Genomic DNA, 6,994 nt, shown 5'->3' on the forward strand with positions numbered 1-6,994 from the left:
TATGCTGGATCGGTAGCTCCCCTTTCTTGGAATTCTCCATGTTGAACTGCTTCAACACTTTATCCAAGTAGGTACTCTGACTAAGTCCAATTAGACTTTTACCCCTGTCTCTCAGTATCCTTATCCCTAGAATATAGGCAACTTCTCCAAGTTCCTTCATAGCAAAACACTTCCCAAGCCAGGACTTAACCTCTTGCAAGGTTGGGATGTCATTTCCTATGAGTAGTATGTCATCCACATACAACACCAAAAAGCTAACTATACTCCCACTAGCCCTAACATATACACAAGACTCATCCTCACTCCTCGAAAAGCCAAACTCTTTGACTTTCTCATCGAAGCAAATATTCCATCTGCGAGGTGCTTGTTTCAATCCACAGATGGATTTCTCAAGCTTACACACCTTATTAGGGTACTATGTACTGAAAAAACCCTCTGGCTAACTTATGTAAACATCCTTAGCCAACTTTCCATTAAGGAAAGCGGTTTTGACATCCATTTGCCATATTTCATAATCATGAAATGCAGCAATGGCTAGTATAACCCTAATAGACTGAATCTTTGATACTGGTGAAAATGTCTCATCATAATCAACTCCCAGAGTTTGAGAAAAGCCCTTTGCAACCAGTCTCCCCTTATACGTGTGTACATTACCATCCATGTCGGTCTTCTTCTTGAAGATCCATTTGCAGCCGACTGTCTTATGACCTGGTACATTGTCAACCAAGTTCCAAACTTGATTTTCATACATGGACTGTATCTCGCTGTCCATAGCCTCTTTCCATTTAGCAGCCTCAGGGCCTGCCATGGCTTCCGTGTAGCTGTTAGGTTCATCCAGACTTACCAGTGTACTATCACTGATAAGCGTATCACCTTCCGCAGTAATATGGAAACCATAGTAATGATCAGGTGCAATCCTAACTCTCGTGGAACGCCTCAGAGGTATGGGCTCGTTAGTCGGATCAACTGGAGTTTCCTCCTCAGGTTGATTACTAGGGTTTGAGGTTCCTTCACCACTTGAATCTTGAATTTCTTCAAGGTCAATTTGCCTCCCACTGTTTCCTTGGCTTATGAACTCTCTCTCACGAAAGACTCCTCTTCTAGCTACAAAGACCACATTCTCATCTGTATAAGAGGTAACCAAAGGATTTCTGCGGGTAGCCGATAAAAATACACCTCTCACTTCGAGGTTCGAGCTTGTCATGAGACTCGCGCCTCACGAAAGCCTCGCAACCCCAAATATTGATGTGGTCTAAATAGGAACTTTCCCAGTCCACATCTCGTGAGGTGTTTTGGCAACCTTTTTGGTAGGGATTAGATTAAGGATATGGGCGGCAGTCTCTAAGGCATACCCCCAGAATGAGATTGGTAACGAAGCTCGACTCATCATGGAACGAACCATGTGCAACAAGGTTCGATTGCGCCTCTCAGCCACACCATTCGGCTGTGGTGTCCTAGGAGGTGTCAATTATGAGACAATCTCACATTCCTTAAGATAGTCAAGGAACTCAATACTAAGATACTCTCCTCCACGATCGGATCGGAGCATCTTGATGTTCCTGCCCAGTTGATTCTCTACTTCCTGCTTGAACTCTTTGAACTTTTCAAAGGTTTCTGACTTATGCTTGATTAAGTAGATATATCCATATCTACTATAATCATCAGTAAAAGTCACATAGTAGCGATTAGCATCCCTAGTGGCGGTTTTGAAGGGTCCACACACATCTGTGTGTATGAGGTCCAACAAACCTTCACCCCTCTCACAAGAACCAATGAAGGGTGACTTTGTCATTTTTTCAAGTAAACAAGACTCGCAACTATCATCTGATTTTAGGTCAAATTATTCCAAAACTCCAGCCTTTTGGAGTTGGCCTATGTGCTTCTTGTTGACATGTCCAAGACGACAATGCCACAAGGATGCTTTATCCAAAGTAATAGAAGAATCAATATGAAATACATTATTTCCTAAGTTATCTACAATCGACACAGTTTCATATACACCATCACAAGGTAATGCTTTAAAATAAAACACATTATTATAAAAAGCATCAATAGCACCAATTTTGTTATCAAATGAAAATGTGAATCCTTGTTTGTACAAACTATGAAAGGAAATAATACTTCTCGCCATCTCTGACGAGTAACAACATTTATTCAAATCTAAAGTTAACCCATTATTAAGCAATAAAGAATAAACTCCAATCTTGGTCACAGGTGATGCTTTCCTATTGCCCATGATTAAGTTTATCTTCCCGTGCTCTACTTCTTCACTACTTCTTAGGCCCTGCAAATCAGTACAAATGTGAATACCACAACCTGTATCAAGAACCTAAGAGTTAGTATGCAATGAGTTATTAGACAATATGGTATAAATACCTGCATGGGTGGGTTTAACTTTCCCATCCTTTACATCCTGCAAGTACTTAGGGCAGCTTCGCTTCCAGTGCCCCTTTTCGTGACAGTAGAAGCATTGTGCTTCCTTTGGGTTTGAAGAAGGAGGAATGGGACCTTTCTTGGTCCCACTTTAAGAGGAGCCATCAAGAGACTTTCCCTTGGTACCCTTCGAAGGGGTCTTCCTCTTCTTCCCCTTTCCCTGCCCAATTGCCAGAACAGGGGCTGTTGTAGGAGTAGGAGTAGAAGTAACAACCAATTTACTTTTAAGGCCACTTTCAGCGGTCCTTAAAAGTCCTTGAAGTTTGCTAAGTGTGACTTCCTCCTTGTTCATATGATAAGTCATACGAAACTGATCATAACTTGGAGGTAAGGAATGGAGAATGATATCAATCGCCATGTCCTCAGGGAAGTCCACATTAAGCTTCAGCAACCGGTCCATGAACCTTTGCATTTTCTGCAAGTGACCGGTGATGGGTTCACCATCCTTTATCCTGGCTGTTATCATGGAGGAGATGATTCCATACCTCTCTTGACGCGCGCTCTGATGGTACCTTTCCATCAGATCCAGGTGCATCTCATAGGGATAGAAATCTGATGGGTTTTGAGCAATCTAACACTTCCTAAGTGTACATGCAACCCTAATAACCTTGGATCTATGTTTGTCTAATAATCATGCAAAGTTGAATTTCAAGGTTATATTCCTATCTAGTATACATGGGGAACATTTTTAACTTGAATGAAAGATAGAATAACTTACCTTGTTGTTGATTATGATCCTTGAAACCTTGTGAGCCTAGCACCCCAAGTGTGATGCCTCAAATGCTTCACACAACACCAAATGCAAAGGAGTAAACTTTGAGAGAATCTTACACTTGCAAAATCGGCTCTAGCCCTCTTGTTTCTTAGTGTCACCAATTTTGGTGGAGAATGGGTTTCTTATATAGTGTTGACACATCTAGGGTTACACCATGTAAACCCTAATGTGTCATGACTCTTCATTTCCATGACCCATGGGTTTGTAACTCCCATGGAGCATCCTATGGGTGGAACCCAACTTGATAATCCATGGAGCCTCTTAGCCCACTATATAAGATATGGAAGATTTACATAATCTACCCATATATTTAATTAGTTATCTTTTGATCACTTAATTAATTCTAAATTAATTCTTGATCAAACTAATTAAATAATATTATTAGTATATTAGAACTTATAATATATTAATAAACCATAAGTGTTATTTCTCTCATTTTAGTTTATCCAATTGCATGGTGCCATGCAACCCAAATGGACCATGCCGGGTCGGGTCAAGTACATACCAGAAATAGTTATGGACTTAGACACCTTATCCAACAGTCTCCCACTTGGATAAGTCTAATAACTATAACTGCAATACTTCAGGAACCGATCGGCAATCGTAGCTCTTTCAAGGTCTCTCGGAACTGAGAAGATGATGATACGCCATTTAAGATAAGTGATCATATAATCCTCTGTTCTAGATATCAGCCGGACAAATACATGGAACAGTGTCTTACTTTGTGTCCAGCAGTTTGTTTCCCGATTTCCGATTTGTTTGACATAGAACTCAATTGAACACATCAACTTAGTTCTAACCGGGCCCGGTACATAGGTCAAAACAAAATCATCGAGGGGCCCAGATATCAGCTTCTAATCCAAGAAGGAACAGATAAACTTCGACTCATATGTTTGTTCTACTACTCATTGAATTATACACAAGAGCACGTTTTATAACATCGAGTTACCAATGCGTTTTCGTACAATCAATGCATAACCAACTCATAAGTAACAAATCATATGTCTAGGTTTGAAGACTTATATGATATTACCGTCTCATGATCACTTGAGATAAATTCCATGAAGTGATTCCAGTGAGCGTGGGTTGAGTCCAATGCTCAGAACTTATGAGCACTCATGAGTGTTGTAGCCATGTCCAACAACTTAGACCTCTGCAACCAATCATGACAGTCTTGATTCATACCTACTTCCGACATATGACCGACTGTGGAGGTTCGAATAATATGATATACCAAACATAATTATTCTGGAAGTCAAAACATGCAAAAGAAATATAGTAAACGATCGACAAGAGATAGCAACACTTTACTCATAAATAAAACACCTTTTATTCATCATCTAATGTCAATTACACTTTACAAATTTCAAGGTTATCTAACTACTAAATCTAATATCATCCTTCAGCCCTATGCTCCGAGCATGCTGGAGATGCTTAACCCGGGTCAGTCCTTTCGTGAGGGGATCTGTTGGATTCTCATCCGATGATACCCTCTTTGCCACGAGGAGTCCTTCTTCTATTCGATGTCTGATGAAATGGTATTTTCTGTCGATGTGTCTGGATCTCCCGTGATCCCTTGGTTCCTTGGCTAAGGCAACTGCACTTTCACTATCACAGAAAATTTCCATTGGCTCTTTAATAGTTGGTACAACTCCAAGGTCTCCAATGAAGTTCTTCAGCCATATCGCGTCCTTTGCTGCCTCGCTAGCTGCTATATACTCTGATTCGCAAGTTGAATCAGCCACTGTCTCTTGCTTGGAACTCTTCCAAGAAATTGCTCCTCCTTTTAAGGTAAAGACCCAGCCTGACTGAGAGCGGAAATTATCCCTATCAGTCTGAAAGCTAGCATCACTATACCCTACAACTCTCAAGTCTTCACTCCCACCGAGGGTAAGGACCCAGTCCTTAGTCCTCCGTAGGTACTTGAGGATATTCTTTACCGAAGTCCAGTGTGCCTTGCCAGGGTTCCCCTGATACCTCCTAACCATGCTCAAAGCAAAGGCTACATCAGGTCGAGTACACGTCATAGCATACATGATCGATCCTACAGCCGAAGCATAAGGTATTCGACTCATTTATGCTATCTCAGCCTCAGTACTAGGGCTTTGTGTCTTACTCAATCTGGCATTACTCTGGATGGGTAACTCTCCTTTCTTGGAGTCCTGCATGCCGAATCTCTTCAACACCTTATCCAAGTAAGTACTCTGACTAAGTCCAATTAGTCTTTTACTCCGGTCTCTCAAGATCCTTATCCCTAGAATATAGGCAGCTTCTCCTAGGTCCTTCATAGAGAAACACTTCCCAAGCCAGGACTTAACTTCCTGCAGAGTTAGGATCTCATTTCCTATGAGTAGTATGTCATCCACATACAATACCAAAAAGCTAACTATACTCCCACTAGCCTTGACATATACACAAGATTCATCTTCACTCCTAGAAAAGCCAAATTCCTTGACTTTCTCATCAAAGCAAAGATTCCATCTGCGAGGTGCTTGCTTTAACCCATAAATGGATTTCTCAAGCTTACACACTCTATTAGGGTACTCTGTATTGACAAAACCCTCTGGCTGACTCATGTAAACATCCTCAGCCAACTTTCCATTAAGGAAAGCGGTTTTGACATCCATTTGCCATATTTCATAGTCATGAAATGCGGCTATGGCTAACAGAACCCTAATAGACTTAATCTTGGCCACTGGAGAAAAGGTCTCATCATAATCAACTCCCGGAGTTTGTGAGAAACTCTTTGCAACCAGTCGTGCCTTATAAGTGTGTACATTACCATCCATGTCGGTCTTCTTCTTGAAGATCCATTTGCACCCTACAGTCTTACGACCTGGTACATTCTCAACCAAGTTCCAAACTTGATTGTCATACATGGACTATATCTCGCTGTCCATTGCCTCTTTCCACTTGGCTGACTCAGGGCCTGCCATGGCTTCCGCGTAACTGTTAGGTTCATCCAGACCTATCAGTGTCTCATCACTGATAAGTGTATCACCTTCCGCAGTAATATGGAATCCATAGTAATGCTCAGGTGCATTCCTAACCCTTGTGGAACGCCTCAGAGGTACAGACTTGTCAATTGGCTCAACAGAAGTTTCCTCCTCAAGTTGAGTGCTAGGGTTTGAAGTTCCTTCACCACTTGACTCTTGAATTTCTTCAAGTTCAACTTGCCTCCCACTGTCTCCTTGGCTTATGAACTCTCTCTCTCGAAAGAAAGCCCTCCTAGCTACAAAGACCACATTCTCACTAGGTCTGTAGAAGAGGTAACCAAAGGATTTCTGTGGGTAGCCGATGAAAATACACCTCTCACTTCGAGGTTCGAGCTTATCATGAGTCTCGCGTCTCACGAAAGCCTCGCAACCCCAAATCTTAATGTGGTCTAGTTTGGGTACTTTACCAGTCCACATCTCATGAGGAGTTTTGGCAACTTTCTTTGTGGGAACTAGATTAAGGATATGGGCGGCAGTCACTAAGGCATACCCCCAAAATGAGATTGGTAGCGAAGCTCGACTCATCATGAAACGAACCATATCCAACAAGGTTCGATTACGCCTCTCAGCTACACCATTCAACTGCGGTGTCCTGGGAGGTGTCAATTGTGAGACAATCCCACATTCCCTAAGATAGTCGAGGAACTCTGAACTAAGATACTCACCACCTCGATCGGATCGAAGCATCTTCATGTTCCTGCCCAATTGATTCTCGACTTCCTGTTTAAACTCTTTAAACCTCTCAAAAGTCTCTGACTTATGCTTGATTAAGTAGACATATCCATATCTA

The sequence above is a fragment of the Lactuca virosa genome, chromosome 5 (genome assembly GCF_052849685.1).
Source record: "Lactuca virosa cultivar CGN04683 chromosome 5, Lactuca_virosa_CGN04683_v6, whole genome shotgun sequence".
NCBI lineage: Eukaryota > Viridiplantae > Streptophyta > Magnoliopsida > Asterales > Asteraceae > Lactuca > Lactuca virosa.